Source organism: Chiloscyllium plagiosum, unplaced genomic scaffold (assembly GCF_037043375.1).
Source record: "Chiloscyllium plagiosum isolate Xiang-an unplaced genomic scaffold, Cpla_swu_hap1 HiC_scaffold_18, whole genome shotgun sequence".
Taxonomy (NCBI): Eukaryota; Metazoa; Chordata; class Chondrichthyes; order Orectolobiformes; family Hemiscylliidae; genus Chiloscyllium; species Chiloscyllium plagiosum.
The window spans coordinates 2,920,314-2,941,506 of NW_028270156.1; the positions used below are offsets into that span (position 1 = coordinate 2,920,314).

At 43.6% G+C, this 21,193-nt stretch overlaps 1 long non-coding RNA gene across 1 annotated transcript in view; it reads right to left on the bottom strand.

Annotated features, from left to right (window-relative positions):
- Nucleotides 1-11,207: 11,207 nt before the first annotated feature.
- The window catches only part of LOC148146843 (uncharacterized), a 32,240-nt gene continuing 22,254 nt past the window's right edge, over nucleotides 11,208-21,193 (bottom strand). Inside the window, exon 3 of the long non-coding RNA XR_015760009.1 lies at nucleotides 11,208-11,231. This is a non-coding gene — a long non-coding RNA (uncharacterized LOC148146843). The remainder of the gene's footprint in view (nucleotides 11,232-21,193) is intronic.

A 21,193-nucleotide genomic window follows, 5' to 3' on the forward strand; every position in this document is an offset into this window, starting at 1 on the left:
TGGGTCAAGAGTAGCGGGGAGGCTGGAGGTGATTAATGCCATGACCAGCCTTTCAAAGCACTTCATGACCACTGAAGTTAGGGCCACTGGGCGGTAGTCATTGAGACATGCTGCATGAGCTGCCTTAGGCACAGGGGTGATGTTGGCCCTCTTGAAACAGGCAGGGACAGTGGCCTGCTGCAGGGAGAGGTTGAAGATGTCTGAGAAGACCTCTGCCAGTTGATCTGCACATGCTCTGAGTGCACGACCTGGTACTCCGTCTGGTCCCATCACTTTCCTTGGATTCACACGAAGGAAACTGATCTGACCTCTGATGCAGTGACTGTTGGGATAGGTTCATCAGGACTTATCAGAATAGGTGTTACCTCTCCACCGAAATTCTGCTCAAAGCGAGCATAGAAGGTGGTGAAATGATCTGGGAGGGATGTGTCATCATCTGCTATCTTGCAGTGTCTCTTTTTAGAACCTGTGATGTCATTCAGTCTTTGCCATGATTGCCGGGTGTCTGTCTGGGTCTCTAGTTTGGATCGGTATTTGTCCTTGGCTGTCTTAATGGCTCTGCAAAGGTCATACTTGGATTCCTTATATTTGAGTGGGAATGGATGGGTTGAGCCAGGTTTCTGTGAAGCAGAGTGCGCAGTAATCCTGATCTGAAGGCCTCAAGCCTGGTTTTTAGCAGGTTCTGTATGTCCTGATTCATTGAGGGTTTCCTGTTGGGGAACACTTGGATTGACTCGCTCGGTATGCAGTCCTCCACACACTTGCTGATAAAGTCTGTGACGGTGATGATGTACTCGTCCAAGGTACCTGTGGACTGTTTGAACACGGCCCACTCAGCCGATTCCAGACAGCACCGGAGTTGATCCTCTGCCTCCTCCGACCAGTACTGGACCTGTATCCATGAGGGGCTTTTGCCTGTAAGCCGGGAGAAGAAACACAGTGGTCAGAGTTCCCGAAATGAGGGTGTTACAGATGGCAGTTTTGCTGCCTGCCTGCCATAGGAGAAAGTGAGGATTGCCAATGCAGAGAAACTGCCATCTGTATTGGAATATGTTATAAATCTAAGAGTTGGAAGTTGAGTTTGTTTGGGTTTCTGCAAGAATTTTCTTCAGGATTTCCATAATTTTTATTCACTACTTTTCAGAGATTTAGATTCATTGAACCGCTACCATGTGATTATTCATTCTGGAGATTTGAGAGACTGGGATATTAATCTGTAAAGTCTCTAAATGTCAATAACATAAATCTGATCTTTGCTTATGTTGGATACGGTCAGAAGTTTGTACAAAGAGGAATTATTCCAGGTGAGGGATTGACACGTTTATAGTTCTCAACATGGAAATGAGGAATCTTTCATTGCTCTCACTGCTAGTTTTCCCCTTTCGGATGCTTTTCCATTAAACAAGACAAATACCATCCACCAACAGCTCACTTCAACTATGTCTTTAATGTTGTAAAATACCTCTCAGTCTTTCATGGGAAAGTTGTTAGATAAGATTGATAATGAGCAATACAGAGATATATTGTAAATTTTATCACCATTTTTGTCACTGGTAATCAGGTTTATCTCTCATATCTATTTGAATAGGTTGACGATGGCGTCATTACTGACCCCTGCTGTTTTCAACTAGAAATTTCATCATCATTTCATGTTTCTAATTTCCATCTATTTTTCACTCTCACAGCTGCCCACTTGATCAGCATCCCAGACACTACCTTCAAGTTTTGTTCCCTCCACCACTGACTAACAGCAGTGTGTACTACGTACAAGATGCACTGCAGAAATTCATTAAATATTCTTAGACAGCACCTTCCAAACCTATAGCCACTTCCATCTAGAAGGATAAGGGCAGATACATGAGAACACCACTCCCTTGCAATTTCCCCTCCAAGTCACATTATCCTGACTTGGAAATATATTGCTGTTCCTTCAGTGTCACTGAGTCAAAATCCTGGAATTCCCTCCCTAAGGGCATTGTGGATCTATCTACAGCACATAGACTGCGGTTCAAGAAGGCAGTTCACCCCCACCTTCTCAAGGGGCAACTAGGGACGGGCAATAAATGCCAACACAGCCAGTGACACCCATGTGGGATTAAATAGCAGCATTAGGGATTTGGGACTGGGAGCACGCAGATGGGACTAGTTTAGTTTGAGATTATGTTAAGCATGGTTTGGTTGGACCGAAGGGTCTGTTTCTGCGCTGTATGACTCTATGACTCTAGGTTAGTCTATGTGTGTGAATGGTTTGATTTCCTCATGTGCTGTGAGAGTGATAGGTCTGAGAACAGCTATTTAAACTCCTGTGCACAGCAGGTGAAAGGAAAGGAAGACTATCGCTCACTCTGAATGCAGGCAGTCAGCTGCTACCAAGAGAAGTCAGAATCGTGAAAAATCTAAATCAACTTTCAAAGCCAAGAATCTTAAAATTGTTTGTTCAACTATCGGTATCAACACTCTGGGTGAAATCCATGTGAACAGTTTCATTGCTCCTCAAAAACTCCTCAGGAATAATTCAGAGACTAATCTGTATTTTACAGCAAAGTTCTATCTTTTGGGTTCAGTTTGTATTCCTAATCTTGTGCATGTGTGTAGTATATCTAATTCTTTTCATGTTTAATAATGAATAAACCCTTTTCTTTGATAGGTCAAGCAAGCCTTGTTAAATTGGTTCCTGTTAAAACACACGTTCACTTAGGCGTGTGAGAAAGATATTTAAAAGGATGGGATCTTTATTTTAATTTATCCATGTTGTTACTAACCTAGGGAGTGGATGAACAAAGAGAAACCAGCTCATCTGTCTTTATCTGGAAGTTTAATGGTTGAGGTATCCCATCTCGATAAAATATTAAGGGAATTCTCCAGGGGCAGGTCATAACACCTTTTGATCAAGTCTTCGCTCGTCCTTTTAAACTCTGGTGAATACAGGTCCAGTTGAATCAATGTCTCCTCATATAACAGTCCTGCTATCCCCAGTATCAGTCTAGTGAACCTCTGCTGCACACCTCCTGTTGCAATTATATTCCTTCTGAGGTAAGGAGACCAAAACTGAATGCATTATCTAAGTATTTACTGGTGAGAGTGGAGTTTTATTTACGTTGGAGATATTAACTCCCACTCTCTTAATCTCATGGGATATTTCATTCCTGAAACAAGTAGCTCAACCTGGGATATTAATTTCTATTCATTTTTCTTCCCTTATTAGCTGCTGCATGTTTAGAGATCTGAACAGTTTGTAAAAAAGAAGTTTTTAAAGTTTCCAGCAGATGGAGGAGGTGTCTAATCCATATTAGAGGAGAGACGCAGTTCAAAATGCCCCTGATGCACTGAGCAACGTCAATGGCTGTTTTTTTGGATATTCGCTGCATCATTGTTCTACAAGATTTAGAGCTAGTTTTCAGATGATCTATGCATTAGCAATCTAATTCTGAAGATGCCAGGAATGATAACATTGACGTTCCTTCTCTTTGGAGCGAAGCCTGTTTCCAAACCAGTCCCTGTCAGTTGGCATCAGGGTGTTCACTCATATTTAGTAAAGGCTTTTAAAGACAATATATTTTACGTGACACTCAGTTCTACTTATTTTCTTCTCTATTTCATAAAAATCACCGACAGCGTGTGACCAATAGGCTGGGTGTAAGCATTCTATGATTTTCCAACACCATGATTTATTTTTAATTGGATGAAAATGCTTCCTTTTGGTACTGTTGCAGTAAAATGTTCATTCACATGACTCAGCGTGTATCCTTACTTACTACCGAAAGTTTCCTCTGCCTCTGAAAATGCTTCGGTGTATCCTCCAAATGGCTATTGTTCATGTGTGATTCTGAAGAATGACCATCGGAGGGTGACAATGAAAACTTCTCACTTGTAGTTTTCTAGAGCTTGTTCATTTTACCAAAATGTGCAAAGTGATTGGAGGTGATGCAGAGGTATCGAAGGTAGGGTGCTCTGAAAATAACATAGTCGAATGGTGTTATCAGGTTTGAGCATCTCTGTTACTTTCTTATATTTTCGAAAGCATACAGGAAGTTGCAGAGCTCCAGATAACTTTCTGAGAAGTTGATTGAAGACCTTGTTAACAGGCTGGGCAGGGACAGAATCCGAATTTCAAAATTAGAATCAGGAAGGGGGGAGGGCCTGCAGTAAGTGTAACCTTACTGTGTTTATGTTTGTAAATGTCCAAGAGTGAGTAGAGTGGGTGTTTTTTTATTGTATGTTTTTATTGAGATCTATCACTTGGTTAAACATTAAAAGGATAAAAATATACTTACTAAGTTAGCCTGAAGCACTGTTTTTAGAGCCATAAGACGTTGCTTTTTTCTGGGTCTGTAGATAGTTACGGTGCAAAGATGGTCTTTTATAGAGTGATGTGCTTTTCCTGACGGTTGTGGGAGATTAGGGAGAGTTTCCATGTTACTGATGGTTGTGTCTGCAGGAAGTATGTTGGTTGTGAATCCTATCAGATTGCATGGATTTGTTAAAGTATTAGTTAGAGGGAATAAGGAATTTATAGGAGCTAAGGGGGTGTGATGGATGGCTGTTATAGGATGGGAGGAAAACAGCAGATAAAGTGAGGTAGATGGGTTACCTTCAGGAAAGGGAGGAGAGAGTGGCAGGCAGTGCAGGAATCTCCTGTGGCTGTCCCCATCTCAAACAAGTATACTATTTTGGAAAATGTAGGGGGTGATGGACTCTCAGGGGTGTGCAGCATCAACAGCCAGGTTTTTGGTACCAAGAATGGCTCTAATGTATCGAGGGGTATGTCAGGTTCCAAGCATCGATTGTGTTAGGGAACTCTCTAGTCAGAGGCACAGACAGATGTTTCTGTGGTCAGCAGCAAAAAATCAGAATGGTGTGTTGCCTCTCTGATGCCAGGATCAAGGATATCTGAGACTTTGCAGAATGTTCTCAAGAGGGAGAGGGACTAGCAGGACATCATTGTATACATTGGAACTAATGACATAGGAAGGGAAAAGGATGTGATTCTGAAGGGAGAATACGGAAACTTAGGCAAGAATTTGAAAATGAGATCCTCAAGAGTAGTAGTACTCCCAGTGCTACGAGCCAGTGAAAGCAGAAATAGGAGGATAGAGCAAATGAATGCGTGGCTGAGGAGCTAGTGCAGGGAAGAAGGGTTCACATTTTTGGATCATTGGAATCTCTTCTGGAGCAGAAGTGACCTGTACAAGAAGGACGGATTGCACCTAAATTGGAAGGGGACTAATATACTGGCAGGGAGATTAGCTAGAGCTGGTTGGGAGGATTTAAATTGGTAAGATGGGGGGGGGGGGGGGGGACGCAGGGAGATAGTGAGAAAGAGATCAATCTGAGACGGGTACAGTTGGGAAAAGGAGCAAATCAAATAGTCAGGGCAGGCAGGAACAAAGCAGAGAACTAGGTAGGACTTATAAATTAAACTGCATTTATTTCAATGCAAGGCGCCTAACAGGTAAGGCGGATGAACTCAGGGTATGATTAGGAACATGGGACTGTGATATCACAGCAAATACAGAAACTTGTTCAGGGATGGACAAGACTGGCAGCTTAATGTTCCAGGATACAAATAGTATAGGAAGGATAGAAAGTGGGGTAAGAAAGTTGTACTTAGGCAGAATATTCATAGGAACATGCCCGGAGAGGTTATTTGGGTGGAACTGAGAAATCAGAAAGGGATGATCACTTTATTGGGATTGGTCTATGGACTTGGCACAGTGTCTCAGTGGTTAGCACTGCTGCCTCACAGCACCAGGGATCCAGGTTTGATTCCAGCCTCGGGTGACTGTCTGTGTGGAGTTTGCACATTCTACCCGTGTCTGCGTGGGCTTCCTCCGGGTGCTCTCGTTTCTTCTCTCAGTCCAAAGATGTGCAGGTTGGGTGAATTGGCCATGCTAAATTACCCATAGTGTTAGGTGCATTAGTCAGAGGGAAATGGGTCTGGGTGGGTTGCTCATCGGAGGTTGATGTGGACTTGTTGGGCTGAAGGGCCTGTTTCCACAATGTAGGGAATCTAATCTAATCTGAGACTCCCCCAACAGTAGCAGGAAATTGAGAAACAAATTTGTAAGGAGATCTCAGCTATCTGTAAGAATAATAGGGTTGTTATGGTAGGGGATTTTAATTTTCCAAACATAGGCTGGGACTGTCAGAGAATTGAGCCCAATTGATCAGAGACCACAAACAAGGATTGTAGTAAAATTGACAAGAAGTTTATTAAACAAAGTGATATCACAGAAGAGAAATTGACCAGGCTGACACAGAACTGATTCTCTGCACAGATGACCAGAATGCTCTTCCCAGAACAGAAAGTGCAGGCAGGCTTTATAGGGGCACAACCCAAAGGGAATCAATGTAAAGCAGTTACAGTTCAATAGGGAAAATTGTAAAGAGATTAAAACAAGAATAAACTGATTGGAAGTTAATCAAACGTCCAGCAGAAGCAATTCATTTGTAATTGACACAGGAGATTCCAGCCATCTCTGTGAGTGGGTACAATGTCTTCTGGAGGATTCTTCATTATATTTCCAGTCCGTGTGAATATGTGTAAATGCCCCTTTTCCTGGCATTCAGGTGGGTCCATTGTGTTCCTCCTGTGAGCGAAGTCTTATGGGGTCTCTCAGTCTGCCTCTTTCTTTATGCGGTGTTGGTTTCAATGGGAAAGGACTTGAGAGTGTGTTGTTGGAAGAGGACAGCAAGTCAGGCAGCATCCGAGGAGCAGGAAAATGGACGTTTCGGGCCGAAGCCCTTCATCAGGAATGAGGGAAAGGAGCCTGCCCTAAGGGTATTGGGATTGCAGTGCTAATCTGGGCTGGGAACTGGTTATTAAAGCTGTTTTCAGGAGTGTAGTCTCTGATCTGGGAGTGGCTTGGCCATGTCTGATTTTTTAATGTTAGCCTGTTTGACCAAGACAGGGGACACTCTGGGTAGTTCCTGCATGTGTTGTCAGGATTGATTTCTGTGTTTTTCAGGCCAGCTTCTGTTTTTTTTTAATGTGGCCATGCTGTGGCTGAGCAGGGTGGCAGATTTTTTTCCCACAGACTGCCGTGGTGTTAAGGGCTTAGATGGAGAGGAATTTGTTAAGTGTGTACAAGAAAATGCTCCCCCACTGACACCTCAGTCACCTGCCCTGACCTACTCTTGGAAAATAAGGCAGGGCAGGTGACTGAGGTGTCAGTAGGGGAGCATTTTGGGGCCAGTCACCATAATTCTATTAGATTTAAATTAGTGATGGAAAAGGATAGACCAGATCTAAAGTCGAAGTTCTAAATTGGAGGAAGGCCAAGTTTGACGGTATTAGGCAAGAACTTTCAAAAGTTGATTGGGGGCAGATGTTTGTAGATAAAGGGACAGCTGGAAAATGGGAAACAAAGAACAAAGAGCAAAGAAAATTCACAGCCCAGGAACACTTCCTTCGGCCCTCCAAGCCTGAGCCGATCCAAATGTACTGTCTAAACCTGTCGGTCAATTCCTAAGAATCTGTATCCCTCGGCTCCTCACCTACTCATGCATTTATCCAGACGCATCCAGAAATGAATCTACCATGCCTGCCTCTACCACCTCTGCTGGCAATGCGTTCCAAACGCCCACCACCCTCTGTGTGAAGTACTTGCCGCGTGTATCCCCCTTAAACTTTGAAAAGCGTGACCTCTTGTTATTGAATCCTTCCCCCTGGGAAAAAGCTTATCTCTATCCACCCTGTCTATACCCTTCGTGATTGTATAAACCTCAATCAGGTCCCCCCTCAATCTCCTTTTTTTGAATGAAAATAAACCTGACCTACTCAACCTCTCTTCATAGCTAGCACCTTCCATACCAGGCACCATCCTCGTAAACCTTCTCTGCACCCTCTCCAAAGCATCCACATCCTTTGGTAATGTGGATACCAGAACTGTACACTGTATTCTAAATGCGGCTGAACCAATGTCTTGTATAATTTTAACATGACTTGCCAGCTCTTATACTCAATACCCCGTCCAATGAAGGCAAGTATACCATATACCTTCTTGACCACTCTATCCACCTGTGCAGCAACCTTCAGGGTGCAATGGACCTGCACTCCCAGATCTCTCTGCCCATCAACTTTTCCCAAGGCTCTTCCATTCATTGTATAATTCGCTCTAGAATTAGACTTGTCTAAATGCATCACCTCACATTTGTCTGGATGAAAGCCATCTGCCACTTTTCCATCCAACTCTTCAGTCTATCTATATCCTCCTGTATTCTTTGACAGTCCCTTATGCTTTCTGCTCCTCCACCAATCTTTGTGTCATCTGCAAACTTGCTGATCATACCAACAGTGCCCTCTTCCAGATCATTTATGTATATTACAAACAACAGTGGCCCCAGCACTGACTCCTGTAGAACACCACTGGTCACCTTTCTCCATTTTGAGAAACTCCCTTCAACTACTACTCTCTGTCTCCTGTTGCTCAACCAGTTCCTTATCCACCAAGCTAGAACACCCTGCACACCATGTGACTTCACTTTCTCCATTAGTCTACAATGGGGAACCTTCAAAAATGAGATAATGAGAGTCCAGAGACATGTTCCTGTTCCTGTTAGGGTGAAAGGAAAGTCTGGTAGGTGTCAGGAATGCTGGAAAATGAAAGAAATTGAGGTTTTGGTCAAGATAAAGAAGGAAGCAAACATAGACAGGCATAGACAGCAGGGACTGAGTGAATAGACAGGCATAGACAGGCATAGACAGCAGGGACTGAGTGAATAGACAGGCATAGACAGGCATAGACAGCAGGGACTGAGTGAATAGACAGGCATAGACAGGCATAGACAGCAGGGACTGAGTGAATAGACAGGCATAGACAGGCATAGACAGGCATAGACAGCAGGGACTGAGTGAATAGACAGGCATAGACAGGCATAGACAGCAGGGACTGAGTGAATTCCGAGAGGAGTATAAAGGCTGTAGGAGTGTACTTAAGAGGGAAATCAAGAGGGGGAAAAGGGGACATGAGATAACTTTGGCAAATAAGGTTAAAGAGAATTCAAAGTGATTCTACAAATACATTAGGGACAATGGGTAACTAGGGAGAAAATAGGACCCCTGAAAGATCAGCAAGGCAACCTATGTGTGGAACCACAGGACATGGGGGAGATACTAAACGAGTATTTTGCATCAGTATTTACTGTGGAGTAGCGTATGGAAGATAGAAAACTTGGGAAATAAGTAGCAAAATCTTGAAAAATGTCCATATTACAGAGAAGGTGCTGGATGTCTTAAAATGCATCAAGGTGGATAAATCCCCAGGACTTGATCAGGTCATCAGAGCATAGAGATGGACAGCACGGACATATACCCTTTGGTCCGACTCGTCCATGCCGATCCAGATATCCTAACCCAATCTAGTTTCATTTGCCAGCACTCAGCCCATATCCCTCCAAACCCTTCCTATTCATATACTCATCCAGACACCTCTTAAATGTTGCAATTGTACCAGCCTCCACCACTTCCTCTGACAGCTCATTCCATATACGTACCACCCTCTGCGTGAAAAAGTTGCCCCTTAGGTCTCTTTTGTATCTTTCCCCTCTCACCCTAAACCTATGCCCTTACCACTTGATGCCTGGAGGAAGAATGCCTCATCTTCCACCTCGGGACCCTCCAATCCCAGGGCATCAATGTGAACTTCACCAGTTTCCTCATTTCCCCTCCCCCCACCTTACCCCAGTTCCAATCTTCCAGCTCAGCACTGTCCTCATGACCTGTCCCACCTGTCAATCTTCATTCCCGCCTATCCACGCCTCCCTCCTCTCTGACCTATCACCTTTACCCCCACCTCCATCCACCTACTGCACTCTCAGCTACCTTCCCCCCAGCCCCACCCCCTCCCATTTATACCTCCACTCCTGAGGCTCCCAGCCTCATTCCTGATGAAGGGCTTTGGCCGAAATGTCGATTTTCCTGCTCCTCGGATGGTGCCTGACCTGCTGTGCTTTTCCAGCATCACACTCAAGACATTAATCTCCAACATCGGCAGTCCTCACTTTTGCCTCTAGTTCTAGTTCTGGACTCCCCCACCCCAGGGAAAAGGCCTTGTCTATTTACCCTATCTGTGCCCCTCATGATTCTATAAACCTCTATCAGGTCACCCTTCAGTCTTGGACACTCCAGGGAAAACAGCCCCAGCCTATTCAACCTCTCCCTGTAGCTGAAATCCTCCAACTCTGGCAACATCCTTGTAAATCTTTTATGAACCCTTTCAAGCTTCACAACATTTTTCCAATAGGAAGGAGACCAAAATTGTGTGCAATATTCGAACAGTGGCCTAACCAATGTCCTGTACAGCCGCAACATGACCTCTCAACTCCTGTACTCAATACTCTGACCAATAAAGGAAAGCATTCCCGCCTCAGGCGACTCTGTGTGGAGTTTGCACATTCTCCCCGTGTCTGCGTGGGTTTCCTCCGGGTGCTCCGGTTTCCTCCCACAGTCCAAAAATGTGCAGGTTAGGTGAATTGGCCATGCTAAATTACCCGTAGTGTTAGGTGGAGGGGTAAATGTAGAGGAATGGGTCTGGGTGGGTTGCTCTTCGGTGGGTCGGTGTGGACTTGTTGGGCTGAAGGGCCTGTTTCCACACTGTAAGTAATCTAATCTAATACCAAATGCCTTCTTTACCATCCTATCTACCTGCGACTCTACTTTCAAGGAGCTATGAACCTGCACTCAGCAACACTCCCTCGGACCTTACCATTAAGTGTATACGACCTGCTAAGATTTTTGTTTCCCAAAATCAGCAACTCACATTTATCAGCCACTTCTCAGCCCATTGGTCTATCTGATCAAGATCCCGTTGTAATCTGAGGTAACCCTCTTCGCTGTCCACTACACCTCCAATTTTGGTGTCATCTGCAAACTGGCCATAAACAGGTCGAGGCAGCGGGCCGTGGAGGGGGTCGTTAGGGCCGACTGTCTGCCCCTCTTCCGCGGTTACGTTAGAGCCCGGGTGTCCTTGGAGAAGGAGCACGCGGTGTCCACCAACACCCTGGAGTTGTTCAGGGAGAGGTGGTCACCGCAGGGAGTGGAGTGCGTTATTTTTCCCTCCAACTCTATTTTGATTTAATCCCTGCCCTCCCCTTCACTGTTTGATCACACAGCATTGCCCTTTGATGTGAAGGGAACTGCTTGTCACTGGCCACTTGGTGTTTCCTTTCTTCCTGGTGGTGGAAACTGAACAAAGATTCGTGTACCTTGTGTCTCTCACGTTGTCTCACACCTGCACACAAAAAAATAAGCAGGTTCTGTTCACACTGAAAGCTGGCTCTGAGGGAGCTGGATCAATGTCAAGGACTGTCCACATATAAATGAAAGATGACTTGGTGGGGGATCCAAGATGGCGGCGACCCAGCAAGACTGAGTCTATAGTGCTCCTCCCAAGACTTGGGTACAGTGGGTCACCGACCCCCTACCACGCTCATCAAGTCATTTATAATAGTTTTGTAATTTAATTAGTTGTGTAATATTACATTTAAACAATTTAATCCTAAGTAAAAATGACTAAAGGGAAGGGACCCCGCAGCTCTCAGCAAGCAGGAACCCCTCCCCCACCCTCTCCAGCTGCAGCTGAGGCGTCCACAGCCGCCCCGGGGGACTTACCTACAGTGACAAGCCTTGCAGAAATGATCTCCAAGCTGGATTCGAAGATCGACGCTTTTATTGCAGAATCCAGAAATCGTTGGGACTCGCTCTCGGCCGCGCTGCAGAAGCACGACCGAGATATCCAGGAAGTCGAGCGCCGAGTCGGAGGGGCGGAGTTAAAGGCCGCGACCTCCGAAACTACAGCTCAATCGATAATCGAGGTCGCCGAAAACATATTCGTTTACTGGGCCTTCCCGAACGGGAAGAGGAAGGCCAGCTTACAGCGTTCCTCGAGCAGTGGCTGCCACAGCTTTTAAACCTGGAAGCTGGATCAGGCCAGGTAAGGGTAGAATGGGCCTACCGGGTAGCAATACTCGGGCCCGGCTCGAACCAGCGCCCACGCCCGGTCCTGTTCTGGCTGCAGAGCTATAGGGAGAGGCAGATACTCCTAGAAGCCTCTAGAAATCTCGGAAAAGACCCCCAAGCTACGATCTATTAAGGATCCAAGATCATGCTATTTCAGGACTTTTCCCCGGCTCTGGTTTGAAAGAGGAAGGCATTCGATGAGGTGAAGAAGCGTTTAAGGGACTTAAATATTCAGTACTCCTTACGCTACCCAGCGATGTTACGCTTTAACCATGAAGGATCCGTATATAACTTTGGATCACCAGAAAAGGCTAAGGAATTCTTGGACCCTCTTAGATAAACTGTAAGACATAATGGATGTTGGATTGCCTTTCCCCCCGATTTGGTTTATATCCCCCCCATTTTTTACTCTTACCTTACTGTTTAATATTATCATGGGGGGTGGGGAGAGGGATTTGATTTTCTCCCCCCCCTTGGGGTTGTTTTCTGTTATTATTTTATGTATATATGAGGGATGTATGTATATGTGTGTGTGTATATATATATATATATATAGATATAAAAGCTGGGGGATTTGGTTAATGTTGGTGGGGGGAGGTGGTTACCTTATTCAATTTTACCTCTGTCTCTAGGAGCGGGGTTGTTTTCCCCTTGTTATTTTGTATTATTATATTTAATTATTATTTGTTGAGGTGGTAATTTTATAGTTATATGTTTATATATGGTATTAACATTACCAAATATATCCAGGTGTTGGTATGGGTAGGGGTAGGGTGCTCACTGTTAACTCTAGCTTTGTATTATATTTGAATTCTCCTCATTTTATTGAGGCGTGCCTGGGTCAAGGGTGGGGCATTGGTTGGGAGAGAATATGATGGACTTTTGGAGAGGAAGTGACACCCCCTGGGAACAAGGGGGAAAATCTCCACTTAGATACGTTTTATATTTTTTTTATTTAGAAATAGGTTTTTATTGTATTGTTGTGGGTGTATTAGAGAGGCTTTATTTTTGTAAATTTTATATGCTCTACGCTCGGGATGTTCTGGATAGGGTTCCCCCTCCCAAGGGGTCTCGGATTGGCCCAGAGGATTATGGTTGATCAGTCGGTTAAGTGGTGCACCTGGAATGTCAAGGGGAGTAATTCGCCAGTCAAAAGGAAGAAAATATTATCAAATCTTAAGAAGGAAAAAGTTGATATAGCTCTCCTACAGGAGACACACCTGTCGGATAAAGAACACTTGAAATTACGAAAGGGTGGATTTGATCAGGCCTTTTTTTCTTCTTTTAGCTCAAAAAGCAGGGGAGTTGTTATTCTTGTTCGGAAGAATTTCCCTTTCAAAATCCTAAAGCAGATAAAAGACGAATCTGGACGATATATCTTGATTAAAGCCCTCATAAATGGAGAGGAATATGGGATTTTAAATTTGTACTGCCCCCCGGCACACCCCTTTAAATTTATAATGGAAGCCTTTTCAAAATTGATGGCTTTTGATGCCCGTCATATAATTATAGGGGGAGACTTTAATTGTATTATGGATCCGGAAATAGATAGGATTCCTAAGAGTACTGCAGGAGTATCTCCCAAATCTAGACAATTAGATTAGATTACATTACAGCATGGAAACAGGCCCTCCGGCCCAACAAGTCCACACCGACCCGCCGAAGCGCAACCCACCCATACCTCTACATTTACCCCTTACCTAACACTACGGGCAATTTAGCATGGCCAATTCACCTGACCTGCACATCTTTGGACTGTGGGAGGAAACCGGAGCACCCGGAGGAAACCCACGCAGACACTGGGAGAACGTGCAAACTCCACACAGTCAGTCGCCTGAGGCGGGAATTGAACCCAGGTCTCTGGTGCTGTGAGGCAGCAGTGCTAACCACTGTGCTATCGTGCCGCCCACAAAGAATTAGGATTAGTAGATGTATGGAGATGTCTTCATCCACAGGGCAGAGATTTTTCTTTCTACTCTAATCCACATAAATGTCATACCAGAATTGATATGTTTTTTGCCCCTTCGATTTTTTTAAATTCCATATCATCCTGTAAAATAGGTAGTATAGCAATTTCCGACCACGCTGCTGTATATATGGAAACTAAGGCGAGGAACAATGGGACATCCCCTCGGCATTGGCGTATGGACCCCTTCCTAATGAAAGATAGTAAAGTTGTAAAGTACTTCTCTCAAGAATTTAAAACTTTTTTAGAAATTAATTTAGGTACAGCTAGCAACCCATCAATGATGTGGGAGACCATCAAAGCTTACACGCGAGGTTTGATCATCTCCTACTCAGCGACCCAGAAAAAATTGAAGGGAGACAACAGCGTCTGCTTGAAGCCTGCTTAAAAGCGGCTGAAACAGCATACACTGATAGACCTTCTATTATTAAATTGCAAAGGATTACGGTTCTTAGGACAGCTCTAAACCCTACGCTTACTCAAACGGCTAAGAGGGAAATATTATTTGCAAAACAAAGGTTATATGAATATGGCGACAAACCGGGTAGATACTTAGCATTTCTTGCAAAGAAAAAAATGGCCCCTCAGACTATTACATCTATCAAGGAAAGTACAGGTACTTTGACTCATGATCATAAAAAGATTAATGCGATTTTTAGAGAATTTTATTCTGAGTTATATAAATCGCAGGATTGTGAAGATAGGACGAGGAGGATGCAGTCATTTTTAAAAAATTTGACCTTTCTGGGCCTAACTCCGGAACAGGTATCGGTCCTAAATGCTCCTCTAACTGTCCAAGAAATACTTGATGCAATTAGGCAACTTCAGAGTGGTAAGGCACCGGGCCCAGATGGTTTTCAAGCTGAATTCTATAAAGAATTTACAGAAATATTGGTTGGTCCACTTATAGACATGTATAACTATGCATATAGTCAGGGCTGTCTCCCGCCTTTGCTGAAAGAGGCAAATATCTCTCTTATCCTTAAAAAGGAAAGGACCCAGAAGATTGTACATCATATAGACCAATATCCTTGCTAAATGTAGATTTTAAAATCCTTTCTAAAACGTTAGCCCTGAGACTAGAAAGGGTACTGCCACATATTATAAAGGAGGATCAGACGGGGTTTATTAAGGGCCGTAGATCATCCAATAATATTAGAAGGGTTTTGAATATGATTCAAACCTGTCATCAGGGAAAGATACCAGGAGAAGTGGTTTCATTAGACGCGGAAAAGGCATTTGATAGGGTTGAATGGTCATATTTGTTTTACACATTGGAAAGGTTTGGCGTTGGACAGGTGTTTACCAAATGGATCTCAACATTGTATAGTGATCCCAAAGCAGTTGTGGTTACCAATGGATTAGGTTCGGATAGCTTCAGTGTGGGTAGGGGCTGCCGTCAGGGATGTCCCCTCTCGCCATTGTTATTCACGCTAATAATTGAACCACTAGCAGAAGCTATACGAGCTGATCCTAATATAGTGGCCCCAAGGATTGGTACAGGTAAACATAAAATTACCCTTTATGCAGATGATGATGTCCGTACCTCACCTAATCCAAGTTATCAATACATTTAGTGCATTCTCAGGCTATAAAATTAATTTATCAAAATCACAGGCTATGCCAATGGGTGGCCTTGCTATGATACCCCGCTTAGCGGACGGATCCCTTTTTCCCTTTCGTTGGTCCCTGGAGGGCTTCTTATATTTAGGCATTTTTATTACTCCAGTATTTGGTCAGTTGTATAAGGCTAATTTTGTGTATTTACTGGAAACGATAAGGCAGGACCTCCAGCGATGGGGAGACCTTCCAATTTCCTGGTTGGGTAGAATAGCACTAATCAAAATGAATGTCCTGCCCCATCTCCTATATCCTATGAGAATGCTTCCGGTGATGCTGCTGAGGACGGCTTTATGTAAATTATATGGCTGGCTGGATTCCTTTATCTGGAATCATAGGCGGCCCCTCATTAAGCTGAAGAAGCTACAGCTTCCACAGGCAAGGGGTGGATTGGACTTCCCAGACTTTAGGAAATATCAGTTAAGTTCCCTATTAAGTTACATAGCTGATTGGGTCTTGTCTGATCCACAATCAATCTGGTTGGACATCGAGGCCTCTCAAGTAAAATACCCACTTATTAACCTTTTATTTTCAGACAAGAGGAAAATCATTACAGATCACTGTAAAAACCCTATAATACTAAATACAATCAAGGCTTGGAATATAATGCGGCAAAATGAGGGCAATTCACATAAAACATCCCCCTATGCACCAATAGTGGGAGCATGGGGATTCCAACCGGGGTTAACCAATGCCACTTTTAAACTCTGGAGATCCAGGGGTATCTCATGATTCGGGGATCTATTTAAAGATGGGGTCCTGATGTCTTTTGAACAGCTGCCTCAGAAATTCGGATTACCTAATGGAGACCTCTTTCGATACTTCCAAATTCGAGATTATATACAGAAGAAGACTACGTTATTAGATAGTCTTTATAAATCAGATAGAGAATATAGTGTCCTACGACCAGTGGGGGTATCTTCCATCAGTACTATTTATCATTTACTACATGATGAAGTATCGGGAGATATGGATAATCTGCTTAAAACATGGGATCAGGATTTGGGACTAGAAATCTCCATAGAAACGTGGAATGATATTTGGGAAAATGCTAGAAGAATTACTATGTGTAACAGAACCCAGGCTATCCAGCTGAAGATACTTCATAGGGCCCATATAGCACCGGATCGATTGGCAAAATTTAAGGCAGGAGCATCTCCAATGTGTCCCAAATGTAAAATAGAGGTGGGCACTCTTGTACATTGCTTATGGACCTGTCATAAGATCTGTAGATATTGGACTAAAGTAGCAAATACCCTGACAGAAATTTTAGGAACGGAAATCAAAGTGGACCCTGTATCTCTCCTCTTGGGCTTTTTGAACTTTCCCTCCCTGGACATGTACGGGAAGAGACTATTTTCTATTCTTTCTTTCTGTGCAAGGAAAAATATTTTGGTGAACTGGGTGGCTGAGGGCCCCCCTGGACTTTCAAATTGGCACAGATTAATTATGGAATGTATTCCCCTTGACTTCCTTACAAATATGGTGCACCGAAAGACCAAATTATTTTATAAAATATGGCAGCCCTTCTTGAATTACATAAATACAGATATTTCGGCTATCCTAACAAGGGCTTTTATTTAATTGGGATTACAAACCTGGCTGGTCCGGGGCCCCTCGGGGGAGGAATCCCGCACGAATACGGGTTTTTATTACATCTGATGTTAACACATTCTGAGCATGTAAGAGACTTAAATATACACCCTGGTTAGTTGTAGGTTAGATTAGTAGACAGTTGAGTTTTGTTTGTTTTTTTTTCTTCTTTTTCGTTTTTTTTGTTTTGTTTGTTAAATTTTGGCTATTGTATATTTGAGCTAATTGTATATCAATGTCTATATCTGAGAGTTTTGTTTATTTTTGTAAACTTGTAAAAATGTTAAATCTCTAATAAAAATATCTATAAAAAAAAAGATGACTTGGTGATGGTAAAAAATATATAAGCCGAAGTGTAATACTTGTGGCCTTTTCATGGAGAGGTAGGCACTGTGGGGAATGGACTGCTTTATTTCCAACTCTATTTTGATTGAATCCCTCCCCTCCCCTTTACCTTTTTCACACAGGCATTGCTCACTCTGGGCTTTGCTTGTCACTGGTTCTTTGGCAAAAAAAACAAGAAAAGTATCAGGACAAAAAAAGAAAAAAAAGTGTTTTTCAGAAATATCCTCCAACACCATCCCCACCACCAGGCTGCAGCCATTGCCATGGCTGGACACCGAATTTGCCCTGGCCCAATTAGGGCTCTCCTCTTTAAAAGATGCAGAACATTCTGGGTAATCCAAGATGGAGGACGGAAAAAATTTCTGGCTGTAAGAGCTGCTCCTTTTTTTGAGGTATTTTAGGTGCTGGAGGTGATTTCCTCGAATTTCAGGAGCAGCAATTACTGTTTTATATGCTGTTGCATTGTTTTGGAACTTTGGAAAAAAAAAGTCAAAACAACAGCAGTTTTAAAAGGGATAAGAACAGACAAAGGAAGCACATGGTGAGGTCATTGCAGGAGAGTGAGAGAGAGAGAACCTGCACAGTTACTGCCTTTGCTGTTTGAGTTCATATGTCGCTGGACATCGGAGTGCATCTGGGAAAATTAACAAACAGTGAATTTCACAACTAATCTTGGAGGAACCGGTTTGGGCGAAGTTCACAACACAGAATCAGATAAGTTAACTGTTGTTTTAAGTCTGTCCAATAGAAAGGCTGCAGTAGTGAGTAGAATGGGTTCTTTCTTGATTATATGTTTTTGGAGATATGTCCCTTGATTAAACTTAAAACATGAGCCATAACTATTAATTTATCCTGGGGCAGTGTTTGTAGAGGAATAAGACGGTGTTATTTTCTGGGTCTGTAGATTGTGAAGGAGCAAAAATGGCCTTTGCAGTGATATGTACTTCTTGTCAGATGTGGGAGTTTAAAGAGAGTTTAAGGGTAACTGCGGATTATATCTGTCATAAATGCTGTTGAATGCAAATCTTATCAGATCGAGTGGATCGGTTGGAGAGACAGATAGAAGTGATGAGGAATTTGCAACAGCAACAGTATGTGATGGATGGCAGTTATAGGAAGGGGGGAAAGTCTCAGATACAGTCACATAGACGGGTTAACTCCAGGAAGGGTAAGAGAGGTCAGCACCTAGGGCAGGAGTCCTCTGTGGATATACCCATTTCAAACAGGTATGCTAGGTAAAAACGAGGACTGCAGATGCTGGAAACCAGAGTCTAGATTAGAGTGGTGCTGGAAAAACACAGCAGTTCAGGCAGCATCCGAGGGGCAGTAAAATCAATGTTTCGGGCAAAAGCACTTCATCAGGAATACAGGCAGAGAGCCTCTCTCCACCCTTCAGGCCAGCGACCATAATTCTATTTGTTTTAAAATAGTGATGGAAAAGGACAGACCAGATCTAAAAATTGAAGTTCTAAATTGGAGAAAGGCCAATTTTGACTGTATTAGGCAAGAACTTTCAAAAGGTGATTGGAGGTAGATGTTCGCAGGTACAGGGATGGCTGGAAATGGGAAGCCTTCAGAAATGAGCTAACAAGAATCCAGAGAAAGTATATTCCTGTCAGGGTGAAAGGAAAGGCTGGTAGATATAGGGAATGCTGGATGACAAAAGAAATTGAGGGTGCAGTTAAGAAAAAGAAGGAAGCATATGTCAGGTATAGACAGGATAGATCGAGTGAATCCTTAGAAGAGTATAAAGGAAGTAGGAGTATACTTAAGAGGGAAATCAGGAGGGCAAAAAGGGGACATGAGATAGCTTTGGCAAATAGAATTATGGAGAATCCAAAGGGTTTTTACAAATACATTAAGGACAAAAGGGTAACTAGGGAGAGAATAGGGCCCCTCAAAGATCAGCAAGGCGGCCTTTGTGTGGAGCCGCAGAAAATGGTGGAGATACTAAATGAATATTTTGCATCAGTATTGACTGTGGAAAAGGATATGGAAGATATAGACTGTAGGGAAATAGATGGTGACATCTTGCAAAATGTCCAGATTACAGAGGAGGAAGTGCTGGATGTCTTGAAATGGTTAAAGGTAGATAAATCCCCAGGACCTGATCAGGTGTACCCGAGAAGTGATTGCTGGGCCTCTTGCTGAGACATTTGTATCATTGATAGTCACAGGTGAGGTTTCGGAAGACTGGAGTTTGGCTAACGTGGTGCCACTGTTTAAGAAGGGCGGTAAAGACAAACCAGGGAACTATAGACCGGTGAGCCTGACCTCGGTGGTGGGCAAGTTGTTGGAGGGAATCCTGAGGGACAGGATGTACGTGTATTTGGAAGGGCAAGGACTGATTATGGATAGTCAACATGGCTTTGTGTGTGGGAAATCATGTCTCACAAACTTGATTGAGTTTTTTGAAGCAGTAACAAAGAGGATTGATGAGGGCAGAGCGGTAGATGTGATCTGTATGGACTTCAGTAAGGTGTTCGACAAGGGTCCCCATGGGAGACTGGTTAGCTAGGTTCGATCTCATGGAATACAGGGAGAACTAGCCATTTGGATACAGAACTGGCTCAAAGGTAGAAGACAGAGGGTGGTGGTGGAGGGTTATATTTCAGACTGGAGGCCTGTGACCAGTGGAGTGCCACAAGGATCGGTGCTGGGTCCACTACTTTTTGTTATTTACATAAATGATTTGGATGCGAGCATAAGAGGTACAGTTAGTAAGTTTGCAAAATTGGAGGTGTAGTAGACAGTGAAGAGGGTTACCTCAGATTACAACAGGACCTGGATCAGATGGGCCAATGGGCTGAGAATGGAGTTTAATTCAGATAATGCGAGGTGCTGCATTTTGGGAAAGCAAATCTTAGCAGGACTTATATTCTTAATGGTAAGGTACTAGGGAGTGTTGCTGTACAAAGAGACCTTGGAGTGCAGGTTCATAGCACCTTGAAAGTGGAGTCGCAGGTAGATAGGAAAGTGAAGAAGGCAGTTGGTATGCTTTCCTTTATTGGTCAGAGTATTGAGTACAGGAGTTGGGAGGTCATGTTGCGGCTGTACAGGACATTGGTTAGGTCACTGTTGGAATATTGCATGCAATTCTGGTCTCCTTCCTATCGGAAAGATGTTGTGAAACTTGAAAGGGTTCAGAAAAGATTTACAAGGGTTCGAGGGTCTGAGCTACAGGGAGAGGCTGAACAGGCTGGGGCTGTTTTCCCTGGACCGTCGGAGGCTGATGGGTGACCTTGTAGAGGTTTACAAAATTATGAGGGGCACGGATAGGATAAATAGACAAAGTCTTTTCCCTGGGGTCAGGGAGTCCATTACTAGAGGGCATAGGTTTAGGGTGAGAGGGGATAGATATAAAAGAGACCTACGGGGCAACCTTTTCACACAGAGGGTGGTACGTGTATGGAATGAGCTGCCAGAGGATGTGGTGGAGGTTAGTACTATTGCAACATTTAAGAGGCATTTGGATGGGTATATGAATAGGAAGGGTTTGGAGGGATATGGGCCGGGTGCTGGCAGATGGGACTAGATTGGGTTGGGATATCTTGTGGGCACGGACGGGTTGGACCGAAGGATCTGTTTCCATGCGTCCATCTCTATGGCTCTATAACGTCACTGACAGTGCCACAATGTGAGGATGGGAGTTGGAATTGAGCTGAATGTCAGCATTCTAAATCCATCCCAAGAAATAACAACACAGAAAA